Below are 22,127 nucleotides of genomic sequence, written 5' to 3'. Positions count from 1 at the left end.
CCTACAATACCTCAATGTACTGGAAAGCTGAAGGCTTCATTTTCTGGAAAAGCTTCTCATTCTAGACAACTCACTGCTTGTAGGTACATGATACTCAGAGGGTAAAATGAAGTCCCACAGGCAATTGAAACAGACCTTATTTGGCATCATCAAAAGGCCTTCCAAGACTCTTTTGCATTTGGTCTAAGGCCTCTTAATTGATTGCTTGCCTACTTGTTTGTTTGATTAATTGATACAAGTTCTTATCTTATTAAGAAATCAGGTTAAAATGTGGTACAATGGTTTCAACCTCACCCTTACACATGGATATTCACTATTCTGCTTTACTGATTTTCTACTTATTTGGATTATATTTAGATGTTGTCCTTCATAGCTCTTTTAAGAACCTGGTTTACAAGTGTATTTTTCTTTCTGTTTCTCCTAGGTGGTGCTCACCTACAAAATGGCTAGCAAGGATGTCTTGTATGGTAGATATGGTGGCTGACTCCCATGAGTAGTCAGGCAGCCACCATACAGTGATATGGCTATGCTAGGGATATGACAGGAAGGAGAGAAAGGTATGCTGGCAAAGTTCTTCTCATTTGGGCTTGCCCTCTTACATATCAATCCTGAGATGACACAAAGTGGCCTTCTGGCCCACTGCCACCGTCACATTGCAGTCATCCCATTTGCGAGCTATTCCAAGCCTATAAGAGCATGCTCTCTCCTCAGTGAATATTGCTTATGTCAGGGGTGCCAGGTAAGATTTATAAGGGCCAACACTGGCCCCAGTAGAAACTGTTCTAATTGTGGATGTCAAAGAGAAAATTAAGTATCGTCAAAAAGGAGAACAGATCTTCACAAGGATGGTGAGGGTGACTGAGGATATCTATCAAGGTGTTTTATTATTATTGGATTCAAGGACACAGATCTATTATATTCCTACAAATAAGGCCTCTAGGATATCTAGGCAAAGGGTAGGGACCAAGAATTGGAAACTGGAAACTAGAACCCTCATTTGATAAGAACCAAACTTAAGTCAACCCACATATTAATTTTACTGAAACAAAGCTTTAAAATACACACCTAATGAATCAGCTCTAATGAGAAGGAAAGCTCCATTAATTAATTCTTTTCTGAATTCATTCTTATCATTCATTCTTCTTCTTAAAGTCAACATGACCAAAACCAAACATTATCTTTCCCCTTCCCATCTCTGCTGCAAACTTTTCCCTCTTCCTAACTTCCCTATTACTTTGGAGGGTACCACCATACTCCCAGTCATCTAGGCTTACAACCTACATGTCATCATTGACTCCTAACTAGCTAGCTCTCCTGTCTGCCCTGCAATTGTGACCAGGGCCCTCCCTTATGGCCAACCACAAACACTCCTCTCCAGCCTAGAACTGTGATCCAGAATTGTGTATGGGAAAGATAATTACCAAACACCATAAAGTCCTGTAGCCAGTGTCAGATCAGGGTCCCCTATAATCTCTTTCTGACTGGTTGCCTGACCCCCTTACTGTCTTTGGACTGCAAGGTCTACATGCTGCTGCCACTATTGCAGCTTCCAAGGCCCACTGCTGGTACTGTCTCCAACAGAGGATGTGTTCTAGGCTCATCCCCACTCTGGTGTCACAGACCTTTTTTGCCTGCCTCCTAAGTTGTCTTGGACTGGAAGAAAAGTGTCACCTCGACTTTTTATTGGCTCTGCCACTCCAGAATTGTATTTGTCATGTTATTTTGAAGTTGTTTGGAAGAAAATGTTGGGAAAGTTCAGTTGGGTTGTTGCCTCTACTCTGCCATCTTGGCTCTACCCTCATAATATTCATTGTTTAGCACCTCATTCTTTAGTATGTCTGGGACTGCTTTGTTTATTCATATTTCTTTTATTGATTAAATTTTTCATTGGGATATCATCTGTAAAGAATGCATTTATTTCTTCCTTTCAGCATTTCTTAATGCAGTCTTTAAATCTTGGAATACTGATAAATTTTATAAACATTCTGTGTGATATTTAATCAATCAATCAATAAGCATTCATTAAGTGCCTGCTATGTGCTAGGAAGTATTTCAGGTACTGTGGATTTGTCGGTCAGTTGTTTTCAGTCATGTCTGACTCATCATGACCTCTTTGGGGGTGGGGTCTTCATGGCAAAGAAACTTAAGTGGTTTGCCATTTCCTCTAGTTCATTTTACAGATGAGGAAACTGAGGCAAACAGAATTAAGTGACTTGCCCAGATTGACACAACTAGCGACTGAGACTGGATTTGAACTCAGGTCATTCTGACTCCAAGTCCAGCTCTCTATCCACTGTGCCTCCTAGCTGCCAGCTACTGTGAATACAAAGACAAAAAAAAAAAAACCCACTCCTGAGCTCAAACAACTTTGTGCATATATACATATATATGGTGTAGGTGTGTGTGTGTGTCTGTATTTGTGTGTATGATTTCATTATGTATGGTACCCTTAAGAACAGTATAGCTTCCTTTTATCTTTCTTGACAACATCTATTTTAATATTGATTTATGTAAAATCACTGTCATAGTACCATAGATTTAGACTTGAAAGGAACTTTTAAGGTAATCTTGTGTACCCTCTTTTTTATAGCTGAGTTAACTAAAGCCCAGAGAGGTTAAATGATTTGCCCAAGGAAGCACAAATAGAAAGTGGCAAAGCTGGGATTTGGCTCTAGATTCTGTGATTCTAAGTCCAGGGTCTTTCCACTGAACTATACTACTTATCAACAACTTTTGGATTCAACCAAAGCATAATATATTTTATTTTATCACCTAACTTTTCTCTCTTTTTGTGTTTTAATATTTAGAGAGTAGAGAGGGTTTTTTTTTTTTTTGGTATGTAGGACATTATTGAGTTCTGTTTTCTCACACATTCATTAACTTAGCACATTGCCTGGCATATAGGTGTTTGATCAATGTTTATTAATTGATAAATTAACTCCTCTATTAGGCTAATTAAAGCCATTAGTATTCAAGGCTATCATTATCAAGTTTGGTTTTCTCTAAAACCTTGTTAAATTATCATTTAAATCAACTCTAGATACCTACAGATTGTTTCATTTAAAATATTCCAATCCCAATCTCTACTATCACAAACATATCATTCTGACCCTCTACTCTTTCATCTCATGTAAATCTACTCCCAGCTCACACTCTCACCACCACCTTTTCATACTTCCAGATCTGCAGTTAGTTGGCTCAACGAATAGAGCACTGGCCCTGAACCTGAGTTCAAATCTCATCTCAGATACTTTCTAGCTGTGTGACCCTGGACTAGTCACTTAACCCCAATTGCCTTAAACATACAGGGCCATCTCCAGTTGTCCTGATATATATTTTGCCACTTGACCCAAATTGCTCTGTAGGAGAGAGGGAGGTTGCACAGTCCTTCTTCACTTAAATCCGATTCACTGCAAGTCATGATATCACTCTGATGTCATGTTCCTCTTTGAGAATGAAGGCACAAAAAACAATAACTTCCAGATTCCAAGCCTATATCCCTGAAAAAGTAACTGAGACTACTTCCTTATGCTTCTATATTGCAACCCTCATTGCATGGAATTGCAATGACTGCTCTATCCACATGGTGGGAGATGGGGATGGAGGAGCTCTGATTGTGCATACCCTTTTTTTCTTCTCAGTCCTTCAGTTTTTCTGGCTGCTGACAGTGTCCCTACTTCCTTTGCCTAAATCATATGAGATTTCTCCTATATATAAAAAGTGCTGGGGTAGCTAGGTGGCGCAGTGGACAGAGCACCGGCCCTGGATTCAGGAGGATCCGAGTTCAAATCTGGCCTCAGATACTTGACACTTACTAGCTGTGTGACCCTGAGCAAGTCACTTAACGCCAATTGCCTCACCTCCCCCCCCCCCAAAAAAAAAATGTGCCTTCACAGCAGCAAATGTTATCTCATCTTCCTGGTTAGGCCCAGCTACATGTGAGCCTCTCATCACTCTGTCCAGTAGATGAAGAATGCTTTTCTTTTTTTTTTTTTTTTTTTAAGAAATTGGAACCTATGATGTTCCTTTTTTGGTTTGTTTTAGTATTTTCTTTTTGTGGGCCAATGACGTTTAAGTGACTTGTCCAGGGTCACACAGCTATTAAGTGTCAAGTGTCTGAGGTGGATTTGAACTCAGGTCCTCCTGAATCCAGGGCCAGTGCTTTATCCACTGCACCACCTAGCTGCCCCCCATGATGAATTCTTTGGTCTTTAACACCCATAGAGAACCACAAACTAAGCTCATGGATGCCCCTGCTATCCTGTACATTGTAATTCAAATAAAGCATAAATTTCCATGAAGCCCAGAAACTTTCATCCAGATTTATTTTTTTAGTTCTACACTGACATCTTTAATGCTGATCTCAATATTACAACAGCTTAGAGCTGGAGACCACTTTATCTAACCACCTCATTTTACATAGGAAAGAAGTGAAACATGAAAACTTGATGAAATCTTTCCTTTTTAAAAAATTCAAAACAAGATCTCTACTAAAGTTCTTTTCTAATACACCCATGAAGTCAGGGGACATGCACTCTTTAAAGCTAGAAGAGCATGAGCTCTGGCAAGATCCTACCAATTTGAACAGAATTTGGGTGGAGGCTGGGTGGTGGACATATCAGTTATCATGTAAGGAACAGAATGAAGAAGTATGAAAAGGCTCATCATCCAAGGAGTGTGCACCTGGGGATAAACTTGACCAGCTACAGAAACCGATGAACTCATCTGTGCATGAAGGTATCATAAGCAAAATTCACAAAAGTTGTACCCTGATGGATGGAGTTATAACTCCTGAAAGTAGTGAAGAAATATAAGCAAGCTAATTCATTGTCCACACACACACACACACACACACACACACACACACACACACACCCACACCCCATCAGACTGTGAGGAAGTAGTATTGCATTCCTCAAATGATTGCCTTTCAATGTATACACATTGGTACATGTGTTTCTTCATGTAGATATACATCTATATCCACATAGTATATGTAAACACACATACATATAGGTGTCTATATAAATTACCCATATTGCTACATATCGTGTATATAATGTACATGTAGATATGCGTTTGTGTGTAGCTATATACATATGTAACATATATACACTCATGTATATTCACATGTATGTGTGTGCATATATTGTATAAGTATATAGTTATATACACACATATACATATAGAGAGACAACTGGGGAGGGAACAGGAAAGACATTCTGAAGGAGTTGTTCAAACTGTGTTGAAAGAAACTAGATAGGCTGGGAGATGAAGGTGAAGCAGGTGTGCATTGACAGCACGGGGGACATCCAGTACAAAGACATGGAGTATTGTGTTGGCAGAAAAGTAATAGGGCCGATTTTATTAGACCATAAAGTGTGTAGAGAGAGGTGATGTGGAAGAAGCTGGAAGGGTAGGATGGGGATATGCTGTGAAGACTTTTCAATGCCAACCAGAGGAAGTTATATTTGGTCCTGGATAGAATGGAAAGTCACTGGTGTCTGCTAATGAGAGGGCTGACATGGTCACACTTGCACTTTAGTCAAATTCCTGTGGTGGCTGAATGAAGGTTGCATTGAATGCAGGAGAAATTGGAGGCAGGGAAACTAATGGTCTCTATAGTCATCAAGGTGAAAGGCGATTAAAGCCTGAACAAGGGTAATGGTTCTGTTAGTAGGAAGAAGTGGACGTGAATAAGGTGAAGGGGAGTAAGGAGGCAAGGATGGCACAGAGACTGCAAACGTGGGTGACTGAAAGGATGATGGTGACTTTGACAGAAGTCAGGGAGTCTGGATGGGGATGGGTTTGGGAGGCAAGATAATGAACCCTCATTTGGTCATGTTGGGTTTGAGATGGGTAAGGGACCCTCAGCTCCATGTCCTCCAGTCCCCTACATGAGGATCAGGGTTGGATGCTTGGCTCAGTAATTCAGCTCCGAGACAGATCTTTTGTACTGATTAAACTATGGCATTTTATGGCCCATTTCCTGAATAATTTATTTGGGCTGGTTTTATGAGTACCTGCTCTGAGTTTGCTGACCCTATAAAAAGGAAAGCTGACAATGGTGTTGTCTCAAATTTGGGGAATGGCACGTTTCCCTAACAGGATTCATTGATTTCGTGCTAAGGAAGATGAAACTCCTGCTCTAGCCACTTATTCTAGCTACTGAAATTGCTGTGCCCTGTAATCTCAAGGTGGTAGCATTCTTTACAACAGTTTCCAGAAGTGCCTACCAGCATATTTAGCTACCAAATGTTACCTTGATAGACATATAATCTGAAAAGAAAGGACATGACCACCTATTGGCTGTTCTTCAACCACAGGCTCAAAATGAAGGGAAAAAAGGATGGGTGGAAGCGTGGTCTTCCATCCAAAGAGGCAATTGTCACAACTCTCCCTGTCTACTCACTTTCCCAAAGTAATTAAAATGCAAGAACTGGCCTTTTGAGTAATCAATGCACAAACTTAGGAAGTGAAGACCCCTCCCCCGCAACCTCCCTCCAAAGCTTAGAACAAATGGATCTGACATCTGATGCCAGGTCCCAGCTTCTGGAAAAGTCTTTTCCCTACCCCCTTAAATGCTAGTTCCTTCCCTGTGAGACCACCTCTCATTTGCACTGCACATCTCTTGTCTATCTGTGGGTGGCTGAATGTTGTCTCCTCCATTAGACCAGGTGTTCCTGGAGGGCAGAGATGAAGTTTTTGCCCTTCTTTGTATCTTTAGTGCTTGGCACAGTACCTAGCACATAGGAGGTGCCAGAAAGGGACCCTTTGGAAGTGAGGGATATGGTTCAAGGAAAAGAAAGCATTTGACATGTATTTTTCTCATAATGTTCTATAATCTACCCACTAGAGGGCCACTCAACTGAGAAAGAGAGATGGGTGATAGGTAGGTAGGTAGGTAGGTAGGTAGGTAGGTAGGTAGGTAGGTAGGTAGATAGATAATAGATAGATAGATAGATAGATAGATAGATAGATAGATAGATAGATAGATAGATAGATAGATAGATAGATGGATGATGGATATAGACAAATATAAATATCTAATTTAAACATACATACATACATACATATATAATGACTCTAGCAATGAATTGAAAGAGGCAAGAAACCATTACGCAAAGCCACAGAAACATGCTGAAATAGCACAATCTGGGTCCAAAAGGAATTTTGGCAGGCTGGAATGCAATGACATATAATAGAGGCAAATAGAATGTCCTATACTTGGGTTCAACAAGCCAACTCACAGACAGGCACCAAGAATTGGCCAAACACTTACTACTTACCAAATATTGTGCTGGGCACTAGGGATACAGATAAAAGCAAAAAGAAAGATGATCTCTGTCCTCAAGGAGCTTGCATTCTTTTTTTAATAGTTTTTTTTCCAGTTACATGTAAAAATAGTTTTCAACATTCATTTTTGTAAGATTTTGAGTTCCAGGTTTTTCTCCCTCCCCCTTCCCAAAGCCAATATGCAATATGGTATAGGTTATACATTACAATCATGTTAAACATATTTCCATATTAGTCGTGATGTGAAAGAAAAATCAGAACAAAAGGGGGAAACCACAAGAAAGAAGAAACAAACAAATAAAACCAACAACAACAAAAGTGAAAATAGTATGCTTCAATCTTCATTCAGACTCCATAGTTCTTTTTCTGTATATGGAGAGCATTTTCCATCATGAGTCTTTTGGAATTGTCTTGGATCATTATATTGCTGAGAAAAGCTAATTCTATCATAGTTGACCATCACACAATGTTGCTGTTACTGTGTACAATGTTCTCCTGAGTTCTGCTCACTTCACTCACCATCAATTGTGAGTCTTTCCAGGTTTTTCTGAAATCATCCTGCTTATCATTTCTTATAGAACAATAGTATTCCATTACATTTATATACCACAACTTGTTCAGTCATTCCCCACTTGACAGGCATCTCTTCATTTTCCAATTCTTTTCTAGGGAGCTTACATTTTAATGGGGGAAAACAACATCAAAAAAGGGAACTGAAAAACTGGGATGGAGAGACAGAGAGAGGGAGGTACTTGCAAGGGGGTGGAGGTATATGGTGTTGAAGTCCACAAAGTAAAAAGCTGAACCATGAGGAGAGTCTATAGGATGGACAAGGTTTGGGTAGACAAAAAATTCACATGCAAAAGAGCTGAGGGTTTTAGTGGACTACAAGCTCAATCAATATAAGTCAATAATATCAGCCAATAAATCAAATATGATCTTAATAATGATAATATAAATAACAATAATAAATAATAATTGTTCAGTCATTTCAGTAATGTCTTACTCTTCATGACCCCATTTGGGGTTTCCTTGGCAAAGATACTGGAATGGTTTTCCATTTCCTTCTCCAACTCATTTTATAGATGAGGAAACTGAGGCAAGCAGGGTGAATTGACTTTCCTAGAGTCACAAAGCTAGTCACAAACTCAGGTCTTCAAGCGCTCCACCTACTGTGTCCCCTAGCTACCCAAATAATAATATTAATGAATATTTTTATAAGTCTGTGAAACACTTTTCTCATTTATGAGGCAGATACTATTATTATTTCCGCTTTGCACAAGGGGAAATTAAGGCACAGAAAGAGTAACTTGCCTAGGTTCATGCTGCTAGAAGTGTCTGAGGCAAGATCTGAACTCCTCCTGGCCCTCTATTGACACTATCTGACTGTCTCTCAGACATTATTCTTCCTACTAGAAGCATTGTATATTCAGAATTAGGGTGACCTGGTAAGACTACATCTGGGCTTCTGTATTCAGTGCTAGTCCTCACATTTCAGAAAGGCTAGTGAAAAACTACAACATGAGCATCTGGCAGGGTAGTGGGAGAACTCTGAGGGGGGAGGGGGGAAGCCTGCCCTCTCAGTTCAGCAGCCAGCTGTCGTGTGCCCTTTGATGAGTCTCTTAGCCTTTTGAACCTCAGCTTTCTCATGTATAAAACAGGAAAAATAATAACACTTCCCTGGTGCCTACAGAGTTATTGTAAGGAGCAGATGAGGTGAAAGCTTCATGTCAAAATGACCCAAGGACACACTTCTCTGGGCTTCCTCCTTTGAATTGCCATTTTAAAAGGAATGTGAAAGTGCTTGTGTGGTGGTATACAAACGTCCATAATTATAAAATGTAATAGTGTACATTTGTGAGTCAGGTTCTAAGCTAATAACCATCCACCATATTCCTCTCTCTCTCTCTCTCTCTCTCTCTCTCTCTCTCTCTCTCTCTCTCTCTCTCCCCCTCCCCCTTTCCTTTTTATCTCCCCTCCTTCCCTTACTCCCCTCCCCCCTCACACACACATATAGAATACACACAGAGAATACATACATATATATTATATATATACATACATACATATGCATGTGTGTGTGGCTCTCTTTTGCCCAGTCTCTCTGCCTTTGGTCCTTCTGGCTCTGGCTTTCTCTTTTTGCTCTCTGGGTCATTATCTATCTACCTATCTGATCTGGGTATATTATGGAATGTTATCAGAAAAGTAAATGCTAAATATTCTCTTGCCCTTAGCTGGATCTCCCATTTTCTATGAGCCCCTCCCATTCACAAATCCTTAAGCCCAAAGGATCCAGAACTTTGTTGTTAATGACATTTGTCTAATTAGCAGAATCATATCCTGTAGACAAAAATTGACATTAAAAGAATAAACAATGCCTCTAAAAGCAGACTGGGATCTCATGGTGGTCAGATTGATTTTTTCCCCCTTTCCTCCCTGTCTCTTCTTCCAGCCAGTTTGAGAGAAAGGAGGGGGCATGGATTGAGAATTACAACATAGGCAGGGATCTCCTGACCATGGTATTCTGGGGAAGCAAGGGGAGCTTGAAGCTCTGGACTAGTCTTGGTGTCTGCTCGCTGATGACAACTGCTAGCCAGTCCTGTTCACCTGCCTGGACTTGATGGTTTTCCAACTGCCCCTGATGCCTCCATTACACTCCCAGACCAGGTAGCCTTTTGGGTCTGCTCTTGGTACTCTCAGTGCCACTTTCTCTGGCTTACACTCATCAGGGCAGCATGCTCCAACTCCCCTCCTGGAGTAAGACAAGCATAGAGCCCAGGAGCAGCTGCTCCTTGTTCTCTTTCCCTGAGGGCACCAACATCCTTTTCATGGATAATGTCTAGAAACCCGATGACTCTAGGAAATGTTTCTCTGAATACATTCCAGCTAACCATGACTACATGACCTTCTGTCTTCTTAAGTCTTTATGAAGCTTCAAGGGTCTTGGCCAAACTACCATAATAATTCTATGATCTTTTACCAGATTCCTCATACTTCATCATGCTTCATCATACTTCAGAGATGACCCTGGGCTCACACAGGACATGAGCAGATGGCAAGCTTTGGAAGATCCTACCAAGGGGATGAGGCTTCGAGTACAGAGCCAGTGATAGACGCAAGGCATGTCTGTTGTGTATGGCCCAGCCTGGTCAAGTTTGAAGAGGATCATCCCCAGAGAATAATTTTTCCCCTTTTTTGTCACAATTTTGGAAATTGTCTCCTAATAACAAGAAGACATTTTCACTGATCCCCACTATCTCTCAAATCTCTCCAAAGCAGGAATTATGCATCAAAAATAAAGCAAATTTGGCTGTTTCCATTGTCTAGGACACCCAGAGTACAAAATAATGTTTTAAAAAATCAGGAACTAACTGATGTTCACTGATCCTAAGCTCACCTAGCCCCCATCTCCACCACCCACCCTCCTCATAGCACTGGCACACTAGGAGATCCAAGTACACAACAGAGGCTCATAAAGTTCACCACTACACCTTCATACCCCCTCCTTCTTTTCAATGCCATGAAGAACCCAGCTCTAGACTGTGGAAATTTACCTGGGCCTTGACAGACAGCTTGGGCATAGTCCTTCAGGAACAAAAGCCTACCAGAGACTGCAACCCAGAAGCACCAATGCTGCAAAACTCTGAACTGCTGATACCAGGGAAAGAAGTTTCTGAACTGCCAGTGCAGGTCAGAACCCTAAAGAATAAGTGGAGTAAGAGAGGTCCCTAAGACAGGACATTCTGCATGTAGGAAGCTGTGCAGCAGTTCATCAAGCTAAAAGGAAAGAACACAGCATCCAGATGGGGCCAGTTTGGACTACCCAAAAGTAGACTGGGGCAGAGATCTAGGCCAGTGATCTGTGGGAGGAGGCTAAGATGCTTTGGGATACAGCCCCGAAAGAAAGCACAGTCAGATGGGAAGCAGTCAGGAAATGAGTAATAAGGAAAACAAGATTGGGGGGAGGGGGAAATGGAAAGAAACTGTCTTCTAAACTTGAAACAATGGTGAATGACTTAAGTGTTCTCAGCAAAAAAAAAAAAAAAAAAAAGATTTGAGACAATGCCAAAAGGCTCATGATGAAAAATGCTATCCACCTCCAGAGAAAGAACTGATGTCATCTTAATACAGACCAAAGCATATATTTTTGCTTTTTTTCTTCCTTCCTTCCTTCCCTCCTTCCTTTCTTTTTCTTCCTTCCTTCTTTCCTTCCCTCCTTCCTTTCTTTTTCTTCCTTCCTTCCTTCTTTGCATCCTTTCTTCCTTTCTTTCTTCCAAGTTTTCTTGCACAAAATGACTAATGTAGAAATGTTTTACATGATTGCATATGTTTAATCTATATCAGATTGCTCACTGTCTCAGGGAGAGGAGGAGGGAGAGAGGGATAGAATTTGGAATGCAAAACTTACAAAGAAACAATGAATTTTAAAAAAACATTACATGGAAGAAAATAAAATATAGGTTTCTTTTTTTTAAAAGGGAGATGATCGAAAAGATGGCCCAAAAAGGTGTAGGATTGCCATGGGATTTGCTTTTGCCTAATGCCTTTCTGTACATTATACCTGCCTGTCATTCAGTCTCAGTATTCTCAGCAGCACCTTTTACCACAGGTGGTGGCAGAACTTGTCAGCACCAGAGGACAGGACAAAGAAGCCCATGAAGACTTATGAAGGTCAAGGAAGCCCATGGAAGGGAAGGAAGATCATGCCAGAAATTGAGGGTCTACTGAAAACACTTCCTTGAGGGTAGACTGAGACATAGGGTAAAGTTAGTGGCTACATCAGGAATCAGGACCTCATGAGGCCAAACCAGAAAACATATTTCAAGAACCCAGAAGAGATTTTCAAAATTGTACCTTGATTATCTGTGCCCAGAAACCACTAAGGATGGATTCCATACCCTACCCCTCCTAAGGGTGATCTGCACCCTGGGGGAATGGAAAGGGTTGGTCAGGCCATAGAAGACTGTCCTGCACATAGAGATCAAAAGCCACTGTGTCAGCTCTCAGACCCTGAACTCTACCCTACTTGTGGAAACCATGCTGTTGTTCAAGGTAGTAGTAGGGAACCTAGAAGTTGGCAAAAGAACATAAGTCAACTGTAAAGATTTGTTCCTTTTTAATCAATAAATAAGCATCTATTAAGTGCCTATAATGGGTCAGGTAGTGTGCTAAGTGCTAAAGATACAAAAAGAGGCAAAAGATAGTCCCTGTCCTCAAGCAGCTTACAATCTAATGGATTTTTTCAGGTAAAACACACCGAATCCTTCATTATTTGAAACAAAACCCAATTCCTGGGCCCCTTTGTGGAGTTGCTTATAAAAGCCTAGCCTAGTCTCCAATTTTTCCTTCACTCAGGGAAATAAAAATCAGACTTTAAGCTCCTTATTTTCTCCATAAAGATGGTAATAATATGCATGACCTAAGCTTCTGCTAAAAAGCACTCCCTCCCCCAAATTTCCCCTGCTGCTAGATTTGGGTATTTTGCATTTGAAGAATAAGATGAAGGGGACATTAACCACTGAGTCAAAGCTCTTTGATTTGGACCAATAAATCACAAGTAAAGGCTTCAGGTACAGTTGTAAGAGACAATTCACAAAAGCAGCAAAGAAAATAAAAGTGAAGATGAACTATTGATTGGCAGTGAGAAGCACAATATTTAAACTAACTAAAAATTACCTTTCATCATACAGCTAATAAAATGCAAGGACTAGGGAGATACCATACATTTGTAAATACCATTACTTTGATGACATGCCCTGAACTATAGAATAAACTCCAAGGATGAAGCAGGGGAAGGGAGAAAGGAAAAGGGAATATAAACCACCCATGCATTCCATGAGTCATTAATCCAGCCTCACTAGAGGTTTTAAAGAGCCTGGGGGGCAGCTAGGTGGGGCAGGGGATAAAGCACTGGCCCTGGATTCAGGAGGACCTGAGTTCAAATCCGGCCTGAGACACTTGACACGTACTAGCTGTGTGACCTTGGGCAAGTCACTTAACCTCCTTGCCCAGCAAAAAATAAAATATATATATATATATATATATATACATATATATACATATATATATATTTTTAAAAGAGCCTGGAAGACCACATCTCAGCAATGGCTTTCTCATTCAAGTTCAGGTTAGCCTGGGTAGCTCCAGAGATCCTTTCTGACTCCTAGAGTCTGGGATTCATTGACCCTGCCCTTCTCTCCTCCCTGAAGAATCATGGAGGGCTAGAATCCAGGATGCTAGAATGGAGTACAGAAGATTTGGGTTCAAATCCAGCCTCTGACACCTACTAGGTATATCTCTCAGGATAAGTCACTTAACCTTACTGTGCCTTAGCTTCTCATCTAAAAAATAATGGGGTAGTTTGTGATAGCTTCCAAGGTCAGTTCTGGCTCTAAATCAAGAGTTCTAGGATCCTAAACATGATTTAAGCACTGACTGTGGAGAACACTGGTCTGGGGACTAGAAATGATCCAAAGTTTAGATGAGTCATGATATAGGCCACAACACACAGCAATAGAGTTTTACTATCATAGCTACTCTTTTCTCACCAGTAATCCTCCCTCCCCCAGCTTCAATGGCTCTTTCTTTCACAAAGTAATTATAAAACTCAAAAGATGCTCAGTTCCCTGAGGAGCTATTGGAAACTCCCTTATAACTGTCTAACTACTCTTTGCTTAGGGCAGTGATACCATTAAATGAACAAGAAGGATGTAAAGTCTGCATTTTACTGAGTAGGGGGCAGTGAGAATTGAATTTTTTGTTGTTTTTTTTTTTTTTTTGCAGGGGAATGAGGGTTGAGTGACTTGCCCAGGGTCACACAGCTAGTAAGTGTTAAGTGTCTGAGTCTGGATTTGAACTCAGGTCCTCCTGAATCCAGGGCTGGTGCTTTATCCACTGCACCACCTAGCTGCCCCTGAGAATAGAATTTTTGAGTATAGGAGAAGCTATTTAACCCATCCTTTCACCCCTAAACCTTGGCCCCAGCTGCTTCTGTGCAGGGAACCAATCTGCTCCCTTCATTTAAGTCACAGCTCCACGCCCAGCCCAGCTCCACCAGAAAGCCCTCCCAGATGGACCTACCATTCTCCCACCATTCCATCACTGGTTCCCCTTTCATCTTGTAATCCTTTCAGGAGTTGTAGGGACTTCTGATGATACCAGGTGTATTTCCCCAGCCCACATCATGAAACTGTTAGCTCCCCACCCTGACTCCTACTCTCTGAGTAAGGGGAACAGAGACTTTTTCATCTGAGTCCCACATTTATAGTGCACTGATTGCTTGGCACCCTGATGGGACTCAATTCCAAAATGCCAGAGGACCAGTAATTGAGCTCTCCTGACAGAGACCAGTGGCCAAGGCTGTCTGCCTGACTCTGCCCTTCTCCATGGTGATAACACAGTCATGGATGAGTGGTTTCCAAATGACTTCAGTTCTTGGCTAGGTCCAAACATTTCTACAAATCCAGCTCTGCTCTACTCATAGAGTCAGTATCTAACATACAGCATAAAAGAACATCCTCCTGGATTTAGTGACAAAAACCAAAACAAGACAAAGCAAAACTCATCTCCTAGGGCCCACCTGTGCGGGTGTGAGCCTCTCCATTGTGGCTGACACGTTTTTCTTTTGCTCTATATGACTTCGTTTGTGGTTATTGTAAAGTTCATCTCTTCTTCTAATAATACATCTCCTAACCCACAATACTTATTCATTGAGTTTGTGTCTTTTGTTTGCTACTATGTCCTACCTCAGTTCCTAGTTTGGTACTTTGTGCCAGTGCAAGCAAACTCTCCTCCTTTCTGTACTACTGAATGGGGTAGCCAGGCCTTATTTGTTCCTTCCCTCGATTTTTAGGGCTCTTGACACTGGGTTCCACCTTCCTGGGCATACCTCTGTGTGTTAAAATCCGATATTGTTCCGGTCTGTCAACCACAACCACCCCCTTCTAGTCAGTATAGTAAGTGAATTTATAAGTAGCCAGTATGGAGGAGCAATAGCAGGAAATGAGATTGCAAAGGGGAACCTGGAAGACACGTACAAACTGTCCCAAAGATCAAAGGAGTATGATTTATAAATTGTATCACCTATTAGTCAAAATTCACATCCTAGTAGTATCTGATGAATCACAAGCCATCCAGGTGCTATTGTCAGGGTTCTTGATCTTCTGATATGTAAATCCCAGACAAATTCCCAAACTCCACAGTTCCAGAATAGCATAACATACAAAAGTGCTGATAACTTTAAAATCATGTAGACATATTAACTTTGAAAGTTTTACCAATAATCAACCCCAGCATGGTAAAAATCAGAGTTTGTCTGTTTCCCCCAGAACCCTATAAAAATGAGATCTCAAACTCCCACCTCCTGGGCACTCTTGCATCTCCATCACAACCTTACTGAGTGCACCTAACTCTAACCCATCGTTACGTGTGGAATTATCTATGGCTGTCCACTTTCCCATTCTCTTCCCAATGTTGCCTATCTCCCTTCACCATACCATCTCCTGTTCCCATACCACCTGCTTCTGTACCTCTTTCCCTGCTTGTCTTTGTGCCATCTGTGCCTAATTAAAGTGTGATTGCTGCTGTTTCCCACTTCTGATTGTGGTTTTTCCTGGGAAATACCCAAAGAACCAGGTATGTGCCCCCATTTTATAATTTCATAAATTAATTATCCATTCACTGTGTTATGAGGGCCAGTAGGATTCAGCCCCCACAACTGTACTGGTCATAACATGTTGCAGGCTTCACACTGCCCTGAATATCCTAGTCAGAGACCTTTGGGGGTCTAGCTCCTTCAAGAATCCCCACTCAGGGGGGCAGCTAGGTGGCACAGTAGATGAAGCGCTGGCCCTGGATTCAGGAGGACCTGAGTTCAAATCCAGCTTTAGACACTTAACACTTACTAGCTGTGTGACCCTGGGCAAGTCCCTTAACCCTCATTGCCCTGCAAAGAGAGAGAGAGAGAGAGAGAGAGAGAGAGAGAGAGAGAGAGAGAGAGAAAGAAACCCAAACTGGAGACATTCCCACTTTCTTATGCCTTGTAATACTCTGATACTTTTAAAAATCATTATTTATTTTTAACATTCTTTTCTTTTTACATTTTGAGTTCCAAATTCTCTCCTTTCCTCCCACATCTCCCTCACTCATTAAGAAGGCAAGCAAAATTATACCTATTAATCATACATATGAAATAATACAAAACCTATATCCATGTTATCCATATAACTAAAAATAAAGCAAAAAAAGTGAAATAATTATGCTTCAATTTACACTTGAAGTTCATCAGCTCGCTCTCTCTCTCTCTCTCTCTCTCTCTCTCTCTCTCTCTCTCTCTGAAAATGGATAGCATTTTTTCATGAGTCCTTTGGAATTGTCTCAGATCATTCTATTGATCAAAGTAGTCAAGTTTTTCCTAGTTGTTCATCGTTATATCAATGTTATTGGCACAATGATCTCCTGGTTCTTCTCACTTCACTTTGCAGCAGTTTATATAGGTCTTACCATTTCTCTTTAAATGAAACTACCTTCCCACATAATTTCTTGTAGTACAACAGTACTCCATCACAATCATAGGCCACAATTTATTCAGCCATTCTCCAACTGGTGAACATTGCCTCAAATTGCAATTCTTTGCCACCAAAAAAAAAAAAGAGCTGTTATGAATATTTTTGTACATTTAGATTCTTTTCCTTTCTCTTTGATCTTTTTAGGGTACAGATCTGGTAGTGATATTACTGGGTCAAAGGGTATGCAGAGTTTTATAGCCCTTTGGGCATAGTTTCAAATTGTTCTCCAGGGTTAATGGACCATTTCATAACTCCAACAGTTCATCATCTTCCCTCATCCCCTCCAGCATTGGTCCTTTGTGATAGGTGTGAGATGGTACCACAGATTGTTTTAATTCGCATTTCTTCAGGCAATAGTGACTTAGAGAATTTTTATATGACTATAAATAGCTTTGATTTCTTTTTCTGAAAACTCCCTGTTTATACCCTTTGACCATTGATCAATTGGGGAATGGCTCTTGTTTTTATAAATTTGATTCCATTCCCTCTTTTTTTGTTGTTTTTTGTTTTTTGTTTTCAGGGCAATGGGGGTTAAGTGACTTGCCCAGGGTCACACAGCTAGCAAGTTTCAAGTGTCTGAGGCTGGATTTGAACTCAGGCACTCCTGAATCCAGGGCCGGTGCTTTATCTACTTCGCCACCTAGCCGCCCCTCCATCCCCTCTTATATTTGAGAAATGAAACCTTTATAAGAAAACCACTGTAAAAAAAAATTTCTTGTTATTACTCTATAGTCTATGTATCTTTTAGCAAAATGTAGTTTCCCTGATTATCTCTTTTAATTGGGTCTATTTTTTATTTTGCTTTGTCTGAGGTCACAATTGCTACAACAGCCCTTTTTACTTCAGTTAGAGCATAATAGATTCTGCATCAGCTCTTTATTTTTTATTCTTTGTCTTGCTGTTTCAGTTGTGTCTCTTGTAAACTACATATTGTTGGATTCTTCTATCTGCTTCTGTTTTATGGGAGAGCTCATGCCATTCACATTCAGTTATGATTGCAGTGTATTTCCTGTCATCCCATTTTATTCTGTTTATCTTTCTCTTGCTCTTTTTATCCTGTCCCTCCTCAAAATTTAATTTGCTTGTGACCACAGCCTCCCTTAATTCACTCTTCCTTTTATCATCTCTACCCCCCATATCTCATCCTCTTCCCTTTATTTCCTTACCCTAGATTTCTATACCCAACTGAGTGTGTGTATATATGTATAGATTAATAGATATACACATATACATGCATATGTGTGTATATGTACATATGTGTGTATATATATCCTTCCCTCTTTCTGATGAGAATGAAGCTTGAGCATTGCCTGCTGCCACCACCACCACCACCACTCCAATTTTCCCCTTTATTATAAAAGCTTTCTTGAAAGCCTCTTTTATGTGAGAAAATGTTTCCCATTCTAATTTTTTCCTCCTCCTAATATATCCCTCTTTCTCACCCCCTTAATTTCTTTGGAGCTAATTCCAACACTATTGACTCACGCTCCTGCCCTCTGTCTATGTAGAATCCTTCTAATTGCCTAAAAAAGTAAAAATATTCTTAGGAATTACATGTATCATCTTCCCCTATAGGAATGTAAACAGTTTAACTTTATTGAGTCTTTTATGATTAATTTTTCATGTTTACCTTTTTATACTTCTCTTGAGTCTTATATTTGAATATGAATTTTTATATTACACTTTGGCCTTTTCATCAGAAATGTTTGAAAATTCTCTATTTCATTAAATATCCATTCCCCACCCCCCACCCCGAAAGACTATAGACAGTTTTGCTGGGTAGGTTATTCTTGGTTGTAATCCTAGATCCTTTGCTTTCTGCAATATCATATCCCAAGCCCTCCACAACTTTAATATGGAAGTTGCTGAATATTGTGTGATCATAACTATGGCTCCAAAATATTTGAATTTTTTTCTTTCTTTAAGCATTATAAATTTTTGTGGGTAGTTTCCCCCCTTCTCCTTCCAGATCAAAAGAAAAAAAAACATAAAAAAAGGTAAGTGAAAAAAGTGTTTTCCATCTGCATTCAGAGTCCACCAGTTCTTTATCTGGATGGGAATAACATTTTTCATTGTGAGTCCTTTGTACTTGTCTTGAATCATTGTTTTGCTGAAAAGAGCTGAGTCATTCATAGTTGATTATTACACAATGTTGTTGATACTACTACAGTGATTTCTGCTCATTTCACTTTGCATCAATTCTTACAATTTTTTCAGGTTTTTCTGAAATCTGCCTGCTCTTCATTTCTTATTGCACAACAGTATTCTATTATATTCAAATACTACAGCTTGTTCAGCCATTGCCAATTGATGAGCATCCCCTCAATTTCCAATATTTTATTTTGCTACCATGATAAGGGCTACTATAAATACTTTTGCACATGTAGGTCCTTTAGCCTTTTTTATGATCCCTTTGAAATACAGAACTAGTAGTGGCATTGCTGGATCAAAGGGTATGCATAGTTTGGTTGCCCTTTGAGTATGATTCCAAATTGCTCTTTAGAATGCTTGGATCAGTTCATAATTCCACTAATAGGACATTAGTGTCCCATTTTCCCACATCCTCTCCAATAGCTATCATTTTCCTTTTTTGTCATATTAGCCATAATAATTAATAAGAATTCAATAAATCTTCAAGGTTTACAATAACAGTCTTCTAATATGGGCAGCATAAATACTATCTGACCCCTTTTCCAAGGGAGGAATGTGCAGCTCAGAGAAAGCCTGTGCCTTCTGTAAATATGCAACTGTTAAGTGTTAGAGCCAGAAGTTGAATTCCATCCCTTCTGACTCCAAGATAAGAGAATATTAACTGGAAGAAAATATGATTTCCTGGCTGCCCTTTCTCAGCCAAATACTGCAGTACCCTAAAGTGTATTATCATTTTAATGGATCAGTAGCAGGAAGTAATTTTAATTAATTAAAGATATTCAAAGCCAGAATAAACAGACATCATTTTTTTTTAAGTACTTGGGGGTGTGAGGGGAAGAGGATGCAATAAAGGGCTGACTGAGTCCTTTCAATAGTGAACTCACAGACCCTTCCTTTAATGAGCTGATTCAAGATTCTCCCATGTCTGAGCAATAGAGGTGATGCAATGATCCATCTGAGGCCACCCACCCTGCAATAACCACGTGATGAATTTGAAGGGTCTTTGTCTCTGGCACAAATTTCAAAAATAATAAGATCTCTTAAAGAAACCAGACTTACTCATCATGAAATCTGGCCAACCTTGCTCTCCCCTAAAAGCATTATCCATGGTCTTTGCTAGAAATTAAGTTTGAGAGGTAGTTTATGGGAATTCTCCTCTAAATCAGAATGAGTCATATCCTGAGGCCTGCTGGACAAGAAGCCAGCTCTTCTGATGTTTGATCTTGGCTGCTAGAACTGGGGTATTAGCCAAAGTGCTGATGAGGAGAGACTAGGCTGAAGCTCATTCGCAGGTTCTAATGAAAATGTCTTGAGCATTGAGATTGGGATGCAGCTAGGAATTAGGAAGGTGGAGACATATACTTGCTCACAGAAACAGTTTGAATAAGGCCTTGCTCAAGGTTCAGACTAAATGAATATAGAAAGGTGCAGAAAAGCCATGGGGAAGAGTGGCCTTTTAAAGCATTTTGAATGCTTGCTTTAATGACCCAGAATGTAATGGAGGCTTCTACAGACAGTAATATTTCTTTTAAAAGGCAAAGGAGGGGCAGCTAAGTGGCACAGTGGATAGAGCACCAGCCCTGGATTCAGGAGGACCTGAGTTCAAATCTGGCCTCAGACATTTAACACTTACTAGTAACCCTAGGCAAGTCACTTAACCCCAACTGCCTCACAAAAAAAAAGGCAAAGGACCCCAATGGTTAGAATTCTTTTAAATTCATACACTTGTTAAATGGGGGGGGGGGGATGGAGACAACCAACACAAAGGCACAGAGGTGGGAATGTACTTTTGTGTATGGTTAACAGCCAGAGTGCATTATGGAGAATAACGTACCATCAGCCTGGTTGGAGCCACATTGTGAGATTTCATAAGAACGTATGCAAGAATGGGGGTTCAAAAAAGTGTTCTACTCCACACCTCAATTTATATAATCACAGAAGGCAGAGGTGCCTTAATCAAATCAGTCAACCAATAAACAGAGTAACTGGGTATCGAGGAATTTTCCTATAACCTCATCACAATGTATTGATAAGCCCTTAAATAATTTGAAAAGCTCAGAGGACTTTTGGCCATTGTATAAAAATCAGTTGATGCCACATTGAGAATGTCTTATGATTGGTTGAAAAGATCAAGTTTTGTCACTTTGCCTACATCTAAAACAAACAGTCTATAGTAAGCCCAGTAAGGCAGTCAGTCAATTGGAGGAGGACTCTAGGCTCAGGTGCCCCTTGAGGAGGCAGACTATAGGGCAGCAATGTGAGGGGGATTGGGAGGGGGTGAGGAGCAATAGAGTGTGTCCAGAGGGGATGTGACATTTTCCTGCTCTCCTATTGAATTTGACTACAGCATTGTAGAGAGGGGACCAATAGCAGTCAACACATCCAAGCAGGAATGGAGAAAGACACACTAAATCAGAGACAAAAGAGAGGAAGGAGCTTCTGAGTGTGTCCTCTACACATGTGCCTCACAATATGCTCTAAATTTGAGTCCCCTTTTTCTGGACACAGTCTATACATATGGGAGAATGTACCCCACAAATTCATGAAGCACACCAGTGCGGGACTCAAGAAAGAATTCTAAAACCCTCCAACCCTTAGGTTATCTTAGAGAGCCTTTAAGGGAGAGTAGCTATTACCCCTCTGGGGACTCCAAAGGTCCAGTGTTCATGCAAGATTGGGGAAGTGACCCTGGGGCTGACAGGGAATTTGTGTGAGTTGATTTACATGAAGGTTGGTGGAATGACAGGTATTTCCCAATTTCAGATGTAGGCGTTAAAATTAGCCTCAGGCTCCCCAAGTGGAGCCACCCCTCCCCCTCTGTTTTAGCTGTGGGGGGCCTCTGAGCTGGGCTAGGTGGCACAGAAACCCTGAGCCACAGGTGGTGGTGTGGTGTGGCCATGTGCACATCAGGGAGGCGCTCGGGAGGCCTGAAGGACAAGCTTGCTTCGCCCAGCCCCCAACTCCCGGCTCATGAAGCTCAGGGCTCCACTGCAGTCCTGGGGGGGGGGCAGCCTGAGTTTCACCTGAGAGAGAAGGTTAATAAAAAGAAATGCAGGGAGACTAAGGGGGCCTTGCAGTTAGAGGACACTAAAAGGATGCTACAGAGACAGAGAG

General features: G+C 40.7%; 1 pseudogene; it reads left to right on the top strand.

Annotated features, from left to right (window-relative positions):
- Window positions 1-5,271: 5,271 nt before the first annotated feature.
- Window positions 5,272-22,127, top strand: part of LOC122732322 — a 33,191-nt pseudogene continuing 16,335 nt past the window's right edge.

Source organism: Dromiciops gliroides, chromosome 6 (assembly GCF_019393635.1).
Source record: "Dromiciops gliroides isolate mDroGli1 chromosome 6, mDroGli1.pri, whole genome shotgun sequence".
Taxonomy (NCBI): Eukaryota; Metazoa; Chordata; class Mammalia; order Microbiotheria; family Microbiotheriidae; genus Dromiciops; species Dromiciops gliroides.
This window is presented reverse-complemented; position numbering and strand designations above follow the sequence as displayed.